This window comes from Ranitomeya imitator, chromosome 10 (genome assembly GCF_032444005.1).
Source record: "Ranitomeya imitator isolate aRanImi1 chromosome 10, aRanImi1.pri, whole genome shotgun sequence".
In the NCBI taxonomy this organism is placed as follows: domain Eukaryota; kingdom Metazoa; phylum Chordata; class Amphibia; order Anura; family Dendrobatidae; genus Ranitomeya; species Ranitomeya imitator.
The window spans coordinates 92934845-92955101 of NC_091291.1; the positions used below are offsets into that span (position 1 = coordinate 92934845).

Genomic DNA, 20257 nt, shown 5'->3' on the forward strand with positions numbered 1-20257 from the left:
GCGCAATCCACTGCTGCTTATAGTTGTGTGAGGATAGATCAGGTACTGCAGTCTACAGAGATTCCACGTCTCAGAGCTCGTCCTATTGTTTTTGGTTATTGCCAGAACTCTGTATGTGCGCTGATTACTGCACGCTGTGTTGCCTGATTGCCAGCCATAACACATCACCGCATTTTGTGAGAAATCTAACATTTCTAACATCCTAACAAAATAAAAGGAGGTTTGAAAATTAATGCTGACAAAAAGTACACACATGAAAAATGCTATTTATTAATGTTTTTGTGTGTTGCGACAAGTTGGTTAAGGTACAAAATCCACAAGAAGTCAGGATGGCCGAGCAGTCTAAGGCGCTGCGTTCAGGTCGCAGTCTCTCTTGGAGGCGTGGGTTCAAATCCCACTTCTGACATCACCTTTTCGTTTCATGAAACTATACAGATTCCCTTCAGTTATTGATTAGATGGGGCTCAAACCAAACTTAGCAATGGGCCTTAAAAACCTGATCCCAAAGTTATGACTACCTGGGAGTTTTTGGGGTGAATCTGAAATTGTCATCTATAAACGGAACTCTAGGATTGTGAAATAGGTTTTATGTGCATATGTTAGCTGTCTTGGCACCATAAAAATACTATGGGCGGTGAATGGGGAGGATTATTTCACCTCTTTGTGTTCTCTTTCCCTATTAGGTCGGAGATTCCACATCCTATGGGGCTGTTCTGGGAGATTTCTGTAAACTGAATTGCAGGTAAGTCTAATTTCATATTTGTTTACCTCATTCCTCAATAGACCATAACAGTACTTAATAAACAAAAGCTGAAAAAGTAGGTAATCATAGATTAAAAAGTCTGAAATGCGCATGCGATACTGACATCTAAGTTTCAGCACATTTTGGGACAAACGTTTTCACATTGAAAGTTAACAATCATTAAAATATTTTCTCTAAATTTTTGTCTCCTTTTTTGCTCCAATTATTTGCATCTAATATCAAATAAAACTTGATGTAACATTATGCATGCACATTGTGTTTTATGTGCAACCATTACCTGTCTCATAAACACAGGGTTAGAATGAACGTGATGAATAGAGTCAAATTGGAAATGTAAAAAAATCTGTCAAAATTGCATTTTTTTCTACTCATTCACAAAGAGTTAATGAAAGTTATTAAACATGTACAACAAAATGGCAGGAGTTTCAAATAGAAATCATGCTGCAAAAACTAGTCAAAGCAAAAATAAAAATATACATTTTCAGAGGTTTTGCTTGACATTTGCCGAGTGTCAAACACTCCTAAAGTTGTTTGTGTTTGGCTGAAATAGCTCAGTTAGGAGAGCGTTAGACTGAAGATCTTAAGGTCCCTGGTTCGATCCCGGCTTTCGGCAACATAATTTTTCTTCACTGTTTACATTTTAAGGAGAAAAAGAACAAAGCACATGGGCTGATGACTTAAAGAAAATGAAAAAAGGCCTAAAAATCTTAACTATCTACAGAAAATAAAATGTTGAAAAGATGAGAAATGGGAGCTTTTCCTTTTGAGCAAATTATTATTTTTTTTAATTTTTCCTCTATTTTGTTTATTTCCATTTCACTAAGCTGTAAGAGGATTTAATGGGAACCGGATAGCTGATACGGGCATCATGTATCAGACACTAGCTGAATGATTTCAGCCATGTATGTTTGACTATGAAATGCTGTGGTGTATATGGATTCATTGTGAGAAGTAATTTCTAAAATGGGGTCACTTTGGGGGGTTTCTGCTGTTTTTGGTATGTTTGGTACTCTGAAAATTTTACCGCAAACTATTCTTGCAAAATCTGCATTCCAAAACCCGAATGGTGCTCTTATTTTCAAAGCCCTGCTGTGTGGCCAAATGGTAGTTTCTGAAGAAATATGATGCATCACCGCATTTTGTGAGAAATCTAACATTTCTAACATCCTAACAAAATAAAAGGAGGTTTGAAAATTAATGCTGACAAAAAGTACACAAATGAAAAATGCTATTTATTAATGTTTTTGTGTGTTGCGACAAGTTGGTTAAGGTACAAAATCCACAAGAAGTCAGGATGGCCGAGCGGTCTAAGGCGCTGCGTTCAGGTCGCAGTCTCTCTTGGAGGCGTGGGTTCAAATCCCACTTCTGACATCACCTTTTCGTTTCATGAAACTATACAGATTCCCTTCAGTTATTGATTAGATGGGGCTCAAACCAAACTTAGCAATGGGCCTTAAAAAACCTGATCCCAAAGTTATGACTACCTGGGAGTTTTTGGGGTGAATCTGAAATTGTCATCTATAAACGGAACTCTAGGATTGTGAAATAGGTTTTATGTGCATATGTTAGCTGTCTTGGCACCATAAAAATACTATGGGCGGTGAATGGGGAGGATTATTTCACCTCTTTGTGTTCTCTTTCCCTATTAGGTCGGAGATTCCACATCCTATGGGGCTGTTCTGGGAGATTTCTATAAACTGAATTGCAGGTAAGTCTAATTTCATATTTGTTTACCTCATTCCTCAATAGACCATAACAGTACTTAATAAACAAAAGCTGAAAAAGTAGGTAATCATAGATTAAAAAGTCTGAAATGCGCATGCGATACTGACATCTAAGTTTCAGCACATTTTGGGACAAACGTTTTCACATTGAAAGTTAACAATCATTAAAATATTTTCTCTAAATTTTTGTCTCCTTTTTTGCTCCAATTATTTGCATCTAATATCAAATAAAACTTGATGTAACATTATGCATGCACATTGTGTTTTATGTGCAACCATCACCTGTCTCATAAACACAGGGTTAGAATGAACATGATGAATAGAGTCAAATTGGAAATGTAAAAAAATCTGTCAAAATTGCATTTTTTTTCTACTCATTCACAAAGAGTTAATGAAAGTTATTAAACATGTACAACAAAATGGCAGGAGTTTCAAATAGAAATCATGCTGCAAAAACTAGTCAAAGCAAAAATAAAAATATACATTTTCAGGGGTTTCGATAGACATTTGCCGAGTATCAAACACTCTTAAAGTTGTTTGTGTTTGGCCGAAATAGCTCAGTCGGGAGAGCGTTAGACTGAAGATCTAAAGGTCCCTGGTTCGACCCCGGGTTTCCGCAACATAATTTTTCTTCACTGTTTACATTTTAAGGAGAAAATGAACAAAGCACATGGGCTGATGACTGAAAGAAAATGAAAAAAGGCCTAAAAATCTTAACTATCTACAGAAAATAAAATGTTGAAAAGATGAGAAATGGGAGCTTTTCCTTTTGAGCAAATTATTATTTTTTTTAATTTTTCCTCTATTTTGTTTATTTCCATTTCACTAAGCTGTAAGAGGATTTAATGGGAACCTGATAGCTGATACAGGCATCATGTATCAGACACTAGCTGAATGATTTCAGCCATGTATGTTTGACTATGAAATGCTGTGGTGTATATGGATTCATTGTGAGAAGTAATTTCTAAAATGGGGTCACTTTGGGGGGGGGGGTTTCTGCTGTTTTTGGTATGTTTGGTACTCTGAAAATTTTACCGCAAACTATTCTTGCAAAATCTGCATTCCAAAACCCGAATGGTGCTCTTATTTTCAAAGCCCTGCTGTGTGGCCAAATGGTAGTTTCTGAAGAAATATGATGCATCACCGCATTTTGTGAGAAATCTAACATTTCTAACATCCTAACAAAATAAAAGGAGGTTTGAAAATTAATGCTGACAAAAAGTCCACACATGAAAAATGCTATTTATTAATGTTTTTGTGTGTTGCGACAAGTTGGTTTAAGGGTATAAGCAGTCAAAGAATAAAAATGACTAATATTTCAAAATTTTAAGCAAACTTTAGATATTTTCACAGAAAAAAACTAAAAGTTTATTGACCTAAATTTACAGTTAATGTAAAGTACAATGTGTCACAAAAAACACTTTCAGAATTACGGGGATATGTAGAAGCATTCCAGAGTTATTACTGCATAAGGTGATACATGTCATATTTTTTAACAAATGGGGCTTGGCCTTTTAGCTCAAAATAGGCTTTATAACTAATAGTTTAAACAAATGTATAGAAATAAAAACTGTAATATTAATTATTTTAAAATAATTTTCAATGACAATTGATGGTCATATTTCTGCTGACTAATTTGGAAAGAGATAAGGTACAAAATCCACAAGAAGTCAGGATGGCCGAGCGGTCTAAGGCGCTGCGTTCAGGTCGCAGTCTCTCTTGGAGGCGTGGGTTCAAATCCCACTTCTGACATCACCTTTTCGTTTCATGAAACTATACAGATTCCCTTCAGTTATTGATTAGATGGGGCTCAAACCAAACTTAGCAATGGGCCTTAAAAAACCTGATCCCAAAGTTATGACTACCTGGGAGTTTTTGGGGTGAATCTGAAATTGTCATCTATAAACGGAACTCTAGGATTGTGAAATAGGTTTTATGTGCATATGTTAGCTGTCTTGGCACCATAAAAATACTATGGGCGGTGAATGGGGAGGATTATTTCACCTCTTTGTGTTCTCTTTCCCTATTAGGTCGGAGATTCCACATCCTATGGGGCTGTTCTGGGAGATTTCTATAAACTGAATTGCAGGTAAGTCTAATTTCATATTTGTTTACCTCATTCCTCAATAGACCATAACAGTACTTAATAAACAAAAGCTGAAAAAGTAGGTAATCATAGATTAAAAAGTCTGAAATGCGCATGCGATACTGACATCTAAGTTTCAGCACATTTTGGGACAAACGTTTTCACATTGAAAGTTAACAATCATTAAAATATTTTCTCTAAATTTTTGTCTCCTTTTTTGCTCCAATTATTTGCATCTAATATCAAATAAAACTTGATGTAACATTATGCATGCACATTGTGTTTTATGTGCAACCATCACCTGTCTCATAAACACAGGGTTAGAATGAACATGATGAATAGAGTCAAATTGGAAATGTAAAAAAATCTGTCAAAATTGCATTTTTTTTCTACTCATTCACAAAGAGTTAATGAAAGTTATTAAACATGTACAACAAAATGGCAGGAGTTTCAAATAGAAATCATGCTGCAAAAACTAGTCAAAGCAAAAATAAAAATATACATTTTCAGGGGTTTCGATAGACATTTGCCGAGTATCAAACACTCTTAAAGTTGTTTGTGTGTGGCCGAAATAGCTCAGTCGGGAGAGCGTTAGACTGAAGATCTAAAGGTCCCTGGTTCGATCCCGGGTTTCCGCAACATAATTTTTCTTCACTGTTTACATTTTAAGGAGAAAATGAACAAAGCACATGGGCTGATGACTGAAAGAAAATGAAAAAAGGCCTAAAAATCTTAACTATCTACAGAAAATAAAATGTTGAAAAGATGAGAAATGGGAGCTTTTCCTTTTGAGCAAATTATTATTTTTTTTAATTTTTCCTCTATTTTGTTTATTTCCATTTCACTAAGCTGTAAGAGGATTTAATGGGAACCTGATAGCTGATACAGGCATCATGTATCAGACACTAGCTGAATGATTTCAGCCATGTATGTTTGACTATGAAATGCTGTGGTGTATATGGATTCATTGTGAGAAGTAATTTCTAAAATGGGGTCACTTTGGGGGGTTTCTGCTGTTTTTGGTATGTTTGGTACTCTGAAAATTTTACCGCAAACTATTCTTGCAAAATCTGCATTCCAAAACCCGAATGGTGCTCTTATTTTCAAAGCCCTGCTGTGTGGCCAAATGGTAGTTTCTGAAGAAATATGATGCATCACCGCATTTTGTGAGAAATCTAACATTTCTAACATCCTAACAAAATAAAAGGAGGTTTGAAAATTAATGCTGACAAAAAGTACACAAATGAAAAATGCTATTTATTAATGTTTTTGTGTGTTGCGACAAGTTGGTTAAGGTACAAAATCCACAAGAAGTCAGGATGGCCGAGCGGTCTAAGGCGCTGCGTTCAGGTCGCAGTCTCTCTTGGAGGCGTGGGTTCAAATCCCACTTCTGACATCACCTTTTCGTTTCATGAAACTATACAGATTCCCTTCAGTTATTGATTAGATGGGGCTCAAACCAAACTTAGCAATGGGCCTTAAAAAACCTGATCCCAAAGTTATGACTACCTGGGAGTTTTTGGGGTGAATCTGAAATTGTCATCTATAAACGGAACTCTAGGATTGTGAAATAGGTTTTATGTGCATATGTTAGCTGTCTTGGCACCATAAAAATACTATGGGCGGTGAATGGGGAGGATTATTTCACCTCTTTGTGTTCTCTTTCCCTATTAGGTCGGAGATTCCACATCCTATGGGGCTGTTCTGGGAGATTTCTATAAACTGAATTGCAGGTAAGTCTAATTTCATATTTGTTTACCTCATTCCTCAATAGACCATAACAGTACTTAATAAACAAAAGCTGAAAAAGTAGGTAATCATAGATTAAAAAGTCTGAAATGCGCATGCGATACTGACATCTAAGTTTCAGCACATTTTGGGACAAACGTTTTCACATTGAAAGTTAACAATCATTAAAATATTTTCTCTAAATTTTTGTCTCCTTTTTTGCTCCAATTATTTGCATCTAATATCAAATAAAACTTGATGTAACATTATGCATGCACATTGTGTTTTATGTGCAACCATCACCTGTCTCATAAACACAGGGTTAGAATGAACATGATGAATAGAGTCAAATTGGAAATGTAAAAAAATCTGTCAAAATTGCATTTTTTTTCTACTCATTCACAAAGAGTTAATGAAAGTTATTAAACATGTACAACAAAATGGCAGGAGTTTCAAATAGAAATCATGCTGCAAAAACTAGTCAAAGCAAAAATAAAAATATACATTTTCAGGGGTTTCGATAGACATTTGCCGAGTATCAAACACTCTTAAAGTTGTTTGTGTTTGGCCGAAATAGCTCAGTCGGGAGAGCGTTAGACTGAAGATCTAAAGGTCCCTGGTTCGATCCCGGGTTTCCGCAACATAATTTTTCTTCACTGTTTACATTTTAAGGAGAAAATGAACAAAGCACATGGGCTGATGACTGAAAGAAAATGAAAAAAGGCCTAAAAATCTTAACTATCTACAGAAAATAAAATGTTGAAAAGATGAGAAATGGGGGCTTTTCCTTTTGAGCAAATTATTATTTTTTTTAATTTTTCCTCTATTTTGTTTATTTCCATTTCACTAAGCTGTAAGAGGATTTAATGGGAACCTGATAGCTGATACAGGCATCATGTATCAGACACTAGCTGAATGATTTCAGCCATGTATGTTTGACTATGAAATGCTGTGGTGTATATGGATTCATTGTGAGAAGTAATTTCTAAAATGGGGTCACTTTGGGGGGGGGGGTTTCTGCTGTTTTTGGTATGTTTGGTACTCTGAAAATTTTACCGCAAACTATTCTTGCAAAATCTGCATTCCAAAACCCGAATGGTGCTCTTATTTTCAAAGCCCTGCTGTGTGGCCAAATGGTAGTTTCTGAAGAAATATGATGCATCACCGCATTTTGTGAGAAATCTAACATTTCTAACATCCTAACAAAATAAAAGGAGGTTTGAAAATTAATGCTGACAAAAAGTCCACACATGAAAAATGCTATTTATTAATGTTTTTGTGTGTTGCGACAAGTTGGTTTAAGGGTATAAGCAGTCAAAGAATAAAAATGACTAATATTTCAAAATTTTAAGCAAACTTTAGATATTTTCACAGAAAAAAACTAAAAGTTTATTGACCTAAATTTACAGTTAATGTAAAGTACAATGTGTCACAAAAAACACTTTCAGAATTACGGGGATATGTAGAAGCATTCCAGAGTTATTACTGCATAAGGTGATACATGTCATATTTTTTAACAAATGGGGCTTGGCCTTTTAGCTCAAAATAGGCTTTATAACTAATAGTTTAAACAAATGTATAGAAATAAAAACTGTAATATTAATTATTTTAAAATAATTTTCAATGACAATTGATGGTCATATTTCTGCTGACTAATTTGGAAAGAGTTAAGGTACAAAATCCACAAGAAGTCAGGATGGCCGAGCGGTCTAAGGCGCTGCGTTCAGGTCGCAGTCTCTCTTGGAGGCGTGGGTTCAAATCCCACTTCTGACATCACCTTTTCGTTTCATGAAACTATACAGATTCCCTTCAGTTATTGATTAGATGGGGCTCAAACCAAACTTAGCAATGGGCCTTAAAAAACCTGATCCCAAAGTTATGACTACCTGGGAGTTTTTGGGGTGAATCTGAAATTGTCATCTATAAACGGAACTCTAGGATTGTGAAATAGGTTTTATGTGCATATGTTAGCTGTCTTGGCACCATAAAAATACTATGGGCGGTGAATGGGGAGGATTATTTCACCTCTTTGTGTTCTCTTTCCCTATTAGGTCGGAGATTCCACATCCTATGGGGCTGTTCTGGGAGATTTCTATAAACTGAATTGCAGGTAAGTCTAATTTCATATTTGTTTACCTCATTCCTCAATAGACCATAACAGTACTTAATAAACAAAAGCTGAAAAAGTAGGTAATCATAGATTAAAAAGTCTGAAATGCGCATGCGATACTGACATCTAAGTTTCAGCACATTTTGGGACAAACGTTTTCACATTGAAAGTTAACAATCATTAAAATATTTTCTCTAAATTTTTGTCTCCTTTTTTGCTCCAATTATTTGCATCTAATATCAAATAAAACTTGATGTAACATTATGCATGCACATTGTGTTTTATGTGCAACCATCACCTGTCTCATAAACACAGGGTTAGAATGAACATGATGAATAGAGTCAAATTGGAAATGTAAAAAAATCTGTCAAAATTGCATTTTTTTTCTACTCATTCACAAAGAGTTAATGAAAGTTATTAAACATGTACAACAAAATGGCAGGAGTTTCAAATAGAAATCATGCTGCAAAAACTAGTCAAAGCAAAAATAAAAATATACATTTTCAGGGGTTTCGATAGACATTTGCCGAGTATCAAACACTCTTAAAGTTGTTTGTGTGTGGCCGAAATAGCTCAGTCGGGAGAGCGTTAGACTGAAGATCTAAAGGTCCCTGGTTCGATCCCGGGTTTCCGCAACATAATTTTTCTTCACTGTTTACATTTTAAGGAGAAAATGAACAAAGCACATGGGCTGATGACTGAAAGAAAATGAAAAAAGGCCTAAAAATCTTAACTATCTACAGAAAATAAAATGTTGAAAAGATGAGAAATGGGAGCTTTTCCTTTTGAGCAAATTATTATTTTTTTTAATTTTTCCTCTATTTTGTTTATTTCCATTTCACTAAGCTGTAAGAGGATTTAATGGGAACCTGATAGCTGATACAGGCATCATGTATCAGACACTAGCTGAATGATTTCAGCCATGTATGTTTGACTATGAAATGCTGTGGTGTATATGGATTCATTGTGAGAAGTAATTTCTAAAATGGGGTCACTTTGGGGGGTTTCTGCTGTTTTTGGTATGTTTGGTACTCTGAAAATTTTACCGCAAACTATTCTTGCAAAATCTGCATTCCAAAACCCGAATGGTGCTCTTATTTTCAAAGCCCTGCTGTGTGGCCAAATGGTAGTTTCTGAAGAAATATGATGCATCACCGCATTTTGTGAGAAATCTAACATTTCTAACATCCTAACAAAATAAAAGGAGGTTTGAAAATTAATGCTGACAAAAAGTACACAAATGAAAAATGCTATTTATTAATGTTTTTGTGTGTTGCGACAAGTTGGTTAAGGTACAAAATCCACAAGAAGTCAGGATGGCCGAGCGGTCTAAGGCGCTGCGTTCAGGTCGCAGTCTCTCTTGGAGGCGTGGGTTCAAATCCCACTTCTGACATCACCTTTTCGTTTCATGAAACTATACAGATTCCCTTCAGTTATTGATTAGATGGGGCTCAAACCAAACTTAGCAATGGGCCTTAAAAAACCTGATCCCAAAGTTATGACTACCTGGGAGTTTTTGGGGTGAATCTGAAATTGTCATCTATAAACGGAACTCTAGGATTGTGAAATAGGTTTTATGTGCATATGTTAGCTGTCTTGGCACCATAAAAATACTATGGGCGGTGAATGGGGAGGATTATTTCACCTCTTTGTGTTCTCTTTCCCTATTAGGTCGGAGATTCCACATCCTATGGGGCTGTTCTGGGAGATTTCTATAAACTGAATTGCAGGTAAGTCTAATTTCATATTTGTTTACCTCATTCCTCAATAGACCATAACAGTACTTAATAAACAAAAGCTGAAAAAGTAGGTAATCATAGATTAAAAAGTCTGAAATGCGCATGCGATACTGACATCTAAGTTTCAGCACATTTTGGGACAAACGTTTTCACATTGAAAGTTAACAATCATTAAAATATTTTCTCTAAATTTTTGTCTCCTTTTTTGCTCCAATTATTTGCATCTAATATCAAATAAAACTTGATGTAACATTATGCATGCACATTGTGTTTTATGTGCAACCATCACCTGTCTCATAAACACAGGGTTAGAATGAACATGATGAATAGAGTCAAATTGGAAATGTAAAAAAATCTGTCAAAATTGCATTTTTTTTCTACTCATTCACAAAGAGTTAATGAAAGTTATTAAACATGTACAACAAAATGGCAGGAGTTTCAAATAGAAATCATGCTGCAAAAACTAGTCAAAGCAAAAATAAAAATATACATTTTCAGGGGTTTCGATAGACATTTGCCGAGTATCAAACACTCTTAAAGTTGTTTGTGTTTGGCCGAAATAGCTCAGTCGGGAGAGCGTTAGACTGAAGATCTAAAGGTCCCTGGTTCGATCCCGGGTTTCCGCAACATAATTTTTCTTCACTGTTTACATTTTAAGGAGAAAATGAACAAAGCACATGGGCTGATGACTGAAAGAAAATGAAAAAAGGCCTAAAAATCTTAACTATCTACAGAAAATAAAATGTTGAAAAGATGAGAAATGGGAGCTTTTCCTTTTGAGCAAATTATTATTTTTTTTAATTTTTCCTCTATTTTGTTTATTTCCATTTCACTAAGCTGTAAGAGGATTTAATGGGAACCTGATAGCTGATACAGGCATCATGTATCAGAAACTAGCTGAATGATTTCAGCCATGTATGTTTGACTATGAAATGCTGTGGTGTATATGGATTCATTGTGAGAAGTAATTTCTAAAATGGGGTCACTTTGGGGGGGGGGGGTTTCTGCTGTTTTTGGTATGTTTGGTACTCTGAAAATTTTACCGCAAACTATTCTTGCAAAATCTGCATTCCAAAACCCGAATGGTGCTCTTATTTTCAAAGCCCTGCTGTGTGGCCAAATGGTAGTTTCTGAAGAAATATGATGCATCACCGCATTTTGTGAGAAATCTAACATTTCTAACATCCTAACAAAATAAAAGGAGGTTTGAAAATTAATGCTGACAAAAAGTCCACACATGAAAAATGCTATTTATTAATGTTTTTGTGTGTTGCGACAAGTTGGTTTAAGGGTATAAGCAGTCAAAGAATAAAAATGACTAATATTTCAAAATTTTAAGCAAACTTTAGATATTTTCACAGAAAAAAACTAAAAGTTTATTGACCTAAATTTACAGTTAATGTAAAGTACAATGTGTCACAAAAAACACTTTCAGAATTACGGGGATATGTAGAAGCATTCCAGAGTTATTACTGCATAAGGTGATACATGTCATATTTTTTAACAAATGGGGCTTGGCCTTTTAGCTCAAAATAGGCTTTATAACTAATAGTTTAAACAAATGTATAGAAATAAAAACTGTAATATTAATTATTTTAAAACAATTTTCAATGACAATTGATGGTCATATTTCTGCTGACTAATTTGGAAAGAGTTAAGGTACAAAATCCACAAGAAGTCAGGATGGCCGAGCGGTCTAAGGCGCTGCGTTCAGGTCGCAGTCTCTCTTGGAGGCGTGGGTTCAAATCCCACTTCTGACATCACCTTTTCGTTTCATGAAACTATACAGATTCCCTTCAGTTATTGATTAGATGGGGCTCAAACCAAACTTAGCAATGGGCCTTAAAAAACCTGATCCCAAAGTTATGACTACCTGGGAGTTTTTGGGGTGAATCTGAAATTGTCATCTATAAACGGAACTCTAGGATTGTGAAATAGGTTTTATGTGCATATGTTAGCTGTCTTGGCACCATAAAAATACTATGGGCGGTGAATGGGGAGGATTATTTCACCTCTTTGTGTTCTCTTTCCCTATTAGGTCGGAGATTCCACATCCTATGGGGCTGTTCTGGGAGATTTCTATAAACTGAATTGCAGGTAAGTCTAATTTCATATTTGTTTACCTCATTCCTCAATAGACCATAACAGTACTTAATAAACAAAAGCTGAAAAAGTAGGTAATCATAGATTAAAAAGTCTGAAATGCGCATGCGATACTGACATCTAAGTTTCAGCACATTTTGGGACAAACGTTTTCACATTGAAAGTTAACAATCATTAAAATATTTTCTCTAAATTTTTGTCTCCTTTTTTGCTCCAATTATTTGCATCTAATATCAAATAAAACTTGATGTAACATTATGCATGCACATTGTGTTTTATGTGCAACCATCACCTGTCTCATAAACACAGGGTTAGAATGAACATGATGAATAGAGTCAAATTGGAAATGTAAAAAAATCTGTCAAAATTGCATTTTTTTTCTACTCATTCACAAAGAGTTAATGAAAGTTATTAAACATGTACAACAAAATGGCAGGAGTTTCAAATAGAAATCATGCTGCAAAAACTAGTCAAAGCAAAAATAAAAATATACATTTTCAGGGGTTTCGATAGACATTTGCCGAGTATCAAACACTCTTAAAGTTGTTTGTGTGTGGCCGAAATAGCTCAGTCGGGAGAGCGTTAGACTGAAGATCTAAAGGTCCCTGGTTCGATCCCGGGTTTCCGCAACATAATTTTTCTTCACTGTTTACATTTTAAGGAGAAAATGAACAAAGCACATGGGCTGATGACTGAAAGAAAATGAAAAAAGGCCTAAAAATCTTAACTATCTACAGAAAATAAAATGTTGAAAAGATGAGAAATGGGAGCTTTTCCTTTTGAGCAAATTATTATTTTTTTTAATTTTTCCTCTATTTTGTTTATTTCCATTTCACTAAGCTGTAAGAGGATTTAATGGGAACCTGATAGCTGATACAGGCATCATGTATCAGACACTAGCTGAATGATTTCAGCCATGTATGTTTGACTATGAAATGCTGTGGTGTATATGGATTCATTGTGAGAAGTAATTTCTAAAATGGGGTCACTTTGGGGGGGGGGTTTCTGCTGTTTTTGGTATGTTTGGTACTCTGAAAATTTTACCGCAAACTATTCTTGCAAAATCTGCATTCCAAAACCCGAATGGTGCTCTTATTTTCAAAGCCCCGCTGTGTGGCCAAATGGTAGTTTCTGAAGAAATATGATGCATCACCACATTTTGTGAGAAATCTAACATTTCTAACATCCTAACAAAATAAAAGGAGGTTTGAAAATTAATGCTGACAAAAAGTCCACACATGAAAAATGCTATTTATTAATGTTTTTGTGTGTTGCGACAAGTTGGTTTAAGGGTATAAGCAGTCAAAGAATAAAAATGACTAATATTTCAAAATTTTAAGCAAACTTTAGATATTTTCACAGAAAAAAACTAAAAGTTTATTGACCTAAATTTACAGTTAATGTAAAGTACAATGTGTCACAAAAAACACTTTCAGAATTACGGGGATATGTAGAAGCATTCCAGAGTTATTACTGCATAAGGTGATACATGTCATATTTTTTAACAAATGGGGCTTGGCCTTTTAGCTCAAAATAGGCTTTATAACTAATAGTTTAAACAAATGTATAGAAATAAAAACTGTAATATTAATTATTTTAAAATAATTTTCAATGACAATTGATGGTCATATTTCTGCTGACTAATTTGGAAAGAGTTAAGGTACAAAATCCACAAGAAGTCAGGATGGCCGAGCGGTCTAAGGCGCTGCGTTCAGGTCGCAGTCTCTCTTGGAGGCGTGGGTTCAAATCCCACTTCTGACATCACCTTTTCGTTTCATGAAACTATACAGATTCCCTTCAGTTATTGATTAGATGGGGCTCAAACCAAACTTAGCAATGGGCCTTAAAAAACCTGATCCCAAAGTTATGACTACCTGGGAGTTTTTGGGGTGAATCTGAAATTGTCATCTATAAACGGAACTCTAGGATTGTGAAATAGGTTTTATGTGCATATGTTAGCTGTCTTGGCACCATAAAAATACTATGGGCGGTGAATGGGGAGGATTATTTCACCTCTTTGTGTTCTCTTTCCCTATTAGGTCGGAGATTCCACATCCTATGGGGCTGTTCTGGGAGATTTCTATAAACTGAATTGCAGGTAAGTCTAATTTCATATTTGTTTACCTCATTCCTCAATAGACCATAACAGTACTTAATAAACAAAAGCTGAAAAAGTAGGTAATCATAGATTAAAAAGTCTGAAATGCGCATGCGATACTGACATCTAAGTTTCAGCACATTTTGGGACAAACGTTTTCACATTGAAAGTTAACAATCATTAAAATATTTTCTCTAAATGTTTGTCTCCTTTTTTGCTCCAATTATTTGCATCTAATATCAAATAAAACTTGATGTAACATTATGCATGCACATTGTGTTTTATGTGCAACCATCACCTGTCTCATAAACACAGGGTTAGAATGAACGTGATGAATAGAGTCAAATTGGAAATGTAAAAAAATCTGTCAAAATTGCATTTTTTTCTACTCATTCACAAAGAGTTAATGAAAGTTATTAAACATGTACAACAAAATGGCAGGAGTTTCAAATAGAAATCATGCTGCAAAAACTAGTCAAAGCAAAAATAAAAATATACATTTTCAGAGGTTTTGCTTGACATTTGCCGAGTGTCAAACACTCCTAAAGTTGTTTGTGTTTGGCCGAAATAGCTCAGTTGGGAGAGCGTTAGACTGAAGATCTAAAGGTCCCTGGTTTGATCCCGGGTTTCGGCAATTTAATTTTTCTTCACTGTTTACATTTTAAGGAGAAAATGAACAAAGCACATGGGCTGATGACTTAAAGAAAATGAAAAAAGGCCTAAAAATCTTAACTATCTACAGAAAATAAAATGTTGAAAAGATGAGAAATGGGAGCTTTTCCTTTGGAGCAAATTATTATTTTTTTTAATTTTTCCTCTATTTTGTTTATTTCCATTTCACTAAGCTGTAAGAGGATTTAATGGGAACCGGATAGCTGATACAGGCATCATGTATCAGACACTAGCTGAATGATTTCAGCCATGTATGTTTGACTATGAAATGCTGTGGTGTATATGGATTCATTGTGAGAAGTAATTTCTAAAATGGGGTCACTTTGGGGGGGGGGTTCTGCTGTTTTTGGTATGTTTGGTACTCTGAATATTTTACCGCAAACTATTCTTGCAAAATCTGCATTCCAAAACCCGAATGGTGCTCTTATTTTCAAAGCCCTGCTGTGTGGCCAAATGGTAGTTTCTGAAGAAATATGATGCATCACCGCATTTTGTGAGAAATCTAACATTTCTAACATCCTAACAAAATAAAAGGAGGTTTGAAAATTAATGCTGACAAAAAGTACACACATGAAAAATGCTATTTATTAATGTTTTTGTGTGTTGCGACAAGTTGGTTAAGGTACAAAATCCACAAGAAGTCAGGATCGCCGAGCGGTCTAAGGCGCTGCATCCAGGTCGCAGTCTCTCTTGGAGGCGTGGGTTCAAATCCCACTTCTGACATCACCTTTTCGTTTCATGAAACTATACAGATTCCCTTCAGTTATTGATTAGATGGGGCTCAAACCAAACTTAGCAATGGGCCTTAAAAAACCTGATCCCAAAGTTATGACTACCTGGGAGTTTTTGGGGTGAATCTGAAATTGTCATCTATAAACGGAACTCTAGGATTGTGAAATAGGTTTTATGTGCATATGTTAGCTGTCTTGGCACCATAAAAATACTATGGGCGGTGAATGGGGAGGATTATTTCACCTCTTTGTGTTCTCTTTCCCTATTAGGTCGGAGATTCCACATCCTATGGGGCTGTTCTGGGAGATTTCTATAAACTGAATTGCAGGTAAGTCTAATTTCATATTTGTTTACCTCATTCCTCAATAGACCATAACAGTACTTAATAAACAAAAGCTGAAAAAGTAGGTAATCATAGATTAAAAAGTCTGAAATGCGCATGCGATACTGACATCTAAGTTTCAGCACATTTTGGGACAAACGTTTTCACATTGAAAGTTAACAATCATTAACATATTTTCTCTAAATTTTTGTCTCCTTTTTTGCTCCAATTATTTGCATCTAATATCAAATAAAACTTGATGTAACATTATGCATGCACATTGTGTTTTATGTGCAACCATCACCTGTCTCATAAACACAGGGTTAGAATGAACATGATGAATAGAGTCAAATTGGAAATGTAAAAAAATCTGTCAAAATTGCATTTTTTTTCTACTCATTCACAAAGAGTTAATGAAAGTTATTAAACATGTACAACAAAATGGCAGGAGTTTCAAATAGAAATCATGCTGCAAAAACTAGTCAAAGCAAAAATAAAAATATACATTTTCAGGGGTTTCGCTTGACATTTTCCGAGTGTCAAACACTCCTAAAGTTGTTTGTGTTTGGCCGAAATAGCTCAGTCGGGAGAGCGTTAGACTAAAGGTCCCTGGTTCGATCCCGGGTTTCGGCAACATAATTTTTCTTCACTGTTTACATTTTAAGGAGAAAATGAACAAAGCACATGGGCTGATGACTGAAAGAAAATGAAAAAAGGCCTAAAAATCTTAACTATCTACAGAAAATAAAATGTTGAAAAGATGAGAAATGGGAGCTTTTCCTTTTGAGCAAATTATTATTTTTTTTAATTTTTCCTCTATTTTGTTTATTTCCATTTCACTAAGCTGTAAGAGGATTTAATGGGAACCGGATAGCTGATACAGGCATCATGTATCAGACACTAGCTGAATGATTTCAGCCATGTATGTTTGACTATGAAATGCTGTGGTGTATATGGATTCATTGTGAGAAGTAATTTCTAAAATGGGGTCACTTTGGGGGGGTTTCTGCTGTTTTTGGTATGTTTGGTACTCTGAAAATTTTACCGCAAACTATTCTTGCAAAATCTGCATTCCAAAACCCGAATGGTGCTCTTATTTTCAAAGCCCTGCTGTGTGGCCAAATGGTAGTTTCTGAAGAAATATGATGCATCACTGTTGTGAATTCTGTGGCTGAGTTCACTTCTGTGGTCACAAGTGGTATTGCAGTCTCTGGGCTTCCTCCCTCAGGTGTTTTGGTGAGCTCGTTGGCTGCCTTGCTATTTAGCTCCACCTGAGTCTGTCTTCCTTGCTCCTTGTCAATGTTCCAGTGTTGGATCTGAGCTACTGCATCTTTCCTTGGGCCTGCTGCTCTGCTAGATAAGTGCTTCTAGTTTGTTTTCTGTTTTTTCTGTCCAGCTTGCTATTAACTTTTGCTGGAAGCTCTGAGAAGCAAAGGGGTGCACCGCCGTGCTGTTAGTTCGGCACGGTGGGTCTTTTTGCCCCTTTGCGTGGTTTTCGTTTTAGGGTTTTTTGTAGACTGCATAGTTCTCTTTGCTATCCTCGCTCTGTCTAGAATATCGGGCCTCACTTTGCTGAATCTATTTCATTCCTACGTTTGTCTTTTCATCTTGCTAACAGTCATTATATGTGGGGGGCTGCCTATTCCTTTGGGGTATTTCTCTGAGGTAAGTCAGGCTTGTATTTCTATCTTCAGGCTAGTCAGCTCCTCAGGCAGTGCCGAGTTGCATAGGTAGTTATAGGCGCAATCCACTGCTGCTTATAGTTGTGTGAGGATAGATCAGGTACTGCAGTCTACAGAGATTCCACGTCTCAGAGCTCGTCCTATTGTTTTTGGTTATTGCCAGATCTCTGTATGTGCGCTGATTACTGCACGCTGTGTTGCCTGATTGCCAGCCATAACAGTACAAGGAGCCTCACCAATGATTCCCAATAGAGGGAAAAAAGAAATCCTGACATCATTTTTTTTTCTTAGCTCTGTCTTCAGTCTTTTTTTTCCCCTAGACATTAGAGTGCTTCAGGACACAGCTGTGGACATGGATATTCAGGCTCTGTGCTCCTCAATGGATAATCTCGTTGTAAATGTACAAAAGATTCAAGATACTATTGATCAGAAATCGATGCTAGAACCAAGAATTCCGATTCCTGATTTGTTTTTTGGTGACAGAACTAAATTCCTGAGCTTCAGAAATAATTGTAAGCTATTTTTGGCCTTGAAACCTCATTCTTCTGGTAATCCTATTCAACAGGTTTTGATTATTATTTCTTTTTTGCGCGGTGACCCACAGGACTGGGCGTTTTCTCTTGCACCAGGAGATTCTGCATTGAGTAATGTTGATGCATTTTTCCAGGCGCTGGGATTGCTTTACGATGAGCCTAATTCAGTGGATCAGGCTGAGAAAAATCTGCTGGCTTTATGCCAGGGTCAGGATGATGTAGAAGTATATTGTCAGAAATTTAGGAAGTGGTCAGTACTCACTCTGTGGAATGAATCTGCACTAGCGGCTTTGTTCAGAAAGGGTCTCTCTGAAGCTCTTAAGGATGTAATGGTGGGATTTCCTATGCCTGCTGGTTTGAATGAGTCTATGTCCTTGGCCATTCAGATCGGTCGTCGCTTGCGCGAGCGTAAATCTGTGCACCATCTGGCGGTATTGTCTGAGAGTAAACCTGGGCCTATGCAGTGCGACAGGACTATGACTAAAGTAGAACGGCAAGAACACAGACGTCTGAACAGACTGTGTTTCTATTGTGGTGATTCTACTCATGCTATTTCTAATTGTCCTAAACGCACTAGGCGGTTCGATAGCTCTGCCGTTATTGGTACTGTACAGTCCAAATTCCTTTTGTCCATTACCTTAATGTGCTCTTTGTCTTCGTATTCTGTCATGGCGTTTGTGGATTCAGGCGCTGCCCTGAATCTGATGGATTTGGATTATGCTAAACGTTGTGGATTTGTCTTGGAGCCTTTGCGGTGTCCTATTCCGTTGAGAGGAATTGATGCTACACCTTTGGCCAAGAATAAGCCTCAGTACTGGGCCCAGCTGACCATGTGCATGGCTCCTGCACATCAGGAAGTTATTCGCTTTCTGGTACTGCATAATTTGCATGATGTGGTCGTGTTGGGGTTGCCATGGCTACAAACCCATAATCCAGTATTGGATTGGAACTCTATGTCGGTAACCAGCTGGGGTTGTCAGGGAGTACATGGTGATGTTCCATTTTTGTCTATTTCGTCATCCATTCCTTCTGACATCCCAGAGTTCTTGTCGGACTTTCAGGATGTATTTGAAGAGTCCAAGTCTGATGCCCTACCTCCGCATAGGAATTGTGATTGTGCTATCGATTTGATTCCTGGTAGTAAATTCCCTAAGGGTCGTTTATTTAATTTGTCCGTACCTGAACACACCGCTATGCGCAGTTATGTGAAGGAGTCCCTGGAGAAGGGACATATTCGCCCATCGTCGTCACCATTGGGAGCAGGGTTCTTTTTTGTAGCCAAAGAAGGATGGTTCGCTAAGACCGTGTATTGATTACCGCCTTCTTAATAAGATCACTGTTAAGTTTCAGTATCCCTTGCCATTGATTTCTGACTTGTTTGCTCGGATTAAGGGGGCTAGTTGGTTTACTAAGATTGATCTTCGTGGTGCGTATAATCTGGTGAGAATCAGGCAGGGAGATGAATGGAAAACGGCATTTAATACGCCCGAGGGTCATTTTGAGTATCTGGTGATGCCGTTCGGACTTGCCAATGCTCCATCTGTTTTTCAGTCTTTTATGCATGACATTTTCCGTGAGTATCTGGATAAATTCTTGATTGTTTACTTGGATGACATTTTGATCTTCTCAGATGATTGGGAGTCTCATGTGAAGCAAGTCAGAATGGTTTTCCAGGTACTGCGTGCTAATTCCTTGTTCGTGAAGGGATCAAAGTGTCTCTTCGGTGTGCAGAAAGTTTCATTTTTGGGGTTCATCTTTTCCCCTTCTACTATCGAGATGGATCCGGTTAAGGTTCAGGCCATCCAGGATTGGACTCAGCCGACATCTCTAAAAAGTCTGCAGAAATTCCTGGGCTTTGCTAATTTTTATCGTCGCTTCATCTGTAATTTTTCTAGCATTGCCAGACCATTGACCGATTTGACCAAGAAGGGTGCTGATTTGGTTAATTGGTCTTCTGCTGCCGTG

At 36.6% G+C, this 20257-nt stretch overlaps 14 non-coding genes across 14 annotated transcripts; all 14 read left to right on the plus strand.

Annotated features, from left to right (window-relative positions):
* Positions 1–2051: 2051 nt before the first annotated feature.
* TRNAL-CAG (transfer RNA leucine (anticodon CAG)) lies at positions 2052–2134 on the plus strand. The gene has a single exon. It is a non-coding gene; the product is annotated as a tRNA-Leu (tRNA).
* An 899-nt stretch (positions 2135–3033) lies between these two features.
* On the plus strand, positions 3034–3106 carry TRNAF-GAA (transfer RNA phenylalanine (anticodon GAA)). The gene has a single exon. It is a non-coding gene; the product is annotated as a tRNA-Phe (tRNA).
* A 1050-nt stretch (positions 3107–4156) lies between these two features.
* TRNAL-CAG (transfer RNA leucine (anticodon CAG)) lies at positions 4157–4239 on the plus strand. Its single transcript has one exon. It is a non-coding gene; the product is annotated as a tRNA-Leu (tRNA).
* An 899-nt stretch (positions 4240–5138) lies between these two features.
* TRNAF-GAA (transfer RNA phenylalanine (anticodon GAA)) lies at positions 5139–5211 on the plus strand. Its single transcript has one exon. It is a non-coding gene; the product is annotated as a tRNA-Phe (tRNA).
* Positions 5212–5886: 675 nt separating this feature from the next.
* On the plus strand, positions 5887–5969 carry TRNAL-CAG (transfer RNA leucine (anticodon CAG)). The gene has a single exon. It is a non-coding gene; the product is annotated as a tRNA-Leu (tRNA).
* Positions 5970–6868: 899 nt separating this feature from the next.
* TRNAF-GAA (transfer RNA phenylalanine (anticodon GAA)) lies at positions 6869–6941 on the plus strand. Its single transcript has one exon. It is a non-coding gene; the product is annotated as a tRNA-Phe (tRNA).
* Positions 6942–7991: 1050 nt separating this feature from the next.
* Positions 7992–8074, plus strand: TRNAL-CAG (transfer RNA leucine (anticodon CAG)). Its single transcript has one exon. It is a non-coding gene; the product is annotated as a tRNA-Leu (tRNA).
* An 899-nt stretch (positions 8075–8973) lies between these two features.
* Positions 8974–9046, plus strand: TRNAF-GAA (transfer RNA phenylalanine (anticodon GAA)). The gene has a single exon. It is a non-coding gene; the product is annotated as a tRNA-Phe (tRNA).
* A 675-nt stretch (positions 9047–9721) lies between these two features.
* On the plus strand, positions 9722–9804 carry TRNAL-CAG (transfer RNA leucine (anticodon CAG)). Its single transcript has one exon. It is a non-coding gene; the product is annotated as a tRNA-Leu (tRNA).
* Positions 9805–10703: 899 nt separating this feature from the next.
* On the plus strand, positions 10704–10776 carry TRNAF-GAA (transfer RNA phenylalanine (anticodon GAA)). The gene has a single exon. It is a non-coding gene; the product is annotated as a tRNA-Phe (tRNA).
* A 1051-nt stretch (positions 10777–11827) lies between these two features.
* On the plus strand, positions 11828–11910 carry TRNAL-CAG (transfer RNA leucine (anticodon CAG)). Its single transcript has one exon. It is a non-coding gene; the product is annotated as a tRNA-Leu (tRNA).
* Positions 11911–12809: 899 nt separating this feature from the next.
* On the plus strand, positions 12810–12882 carry TRNAF-GAA (transfer RNA phenylalanine (anticodon GAA)). Its single transcript has one exon. It is a non-coding gene; the product is annotated as a tRNA-Phe (tRNA).
* Positions 12883–13931: 1049 nt separating this feature from the next.
* TRNAL-CAG (transfer RNA leucine (anticodon CAG)) lies at positions 13932–14014 on the plus strand. Its single transcript has one exon. It is a non-coding gene; the product is annotated as a tRNA-Leu (tRNA).
* An 898-nt stretch (positions 14015–14912) lies between these two features.
* TRNAF-GAA (transfer RNA phenylalanine (anticodon GAA)) lies at positions 14913–14985 on the plus strand. Its single transcript has one exon. It is a non-coding gene; the product is annotated as a tRNA-Phe (tRNA).
* Positions 14986–20257: the final 5272 nt, after the last annotated feature.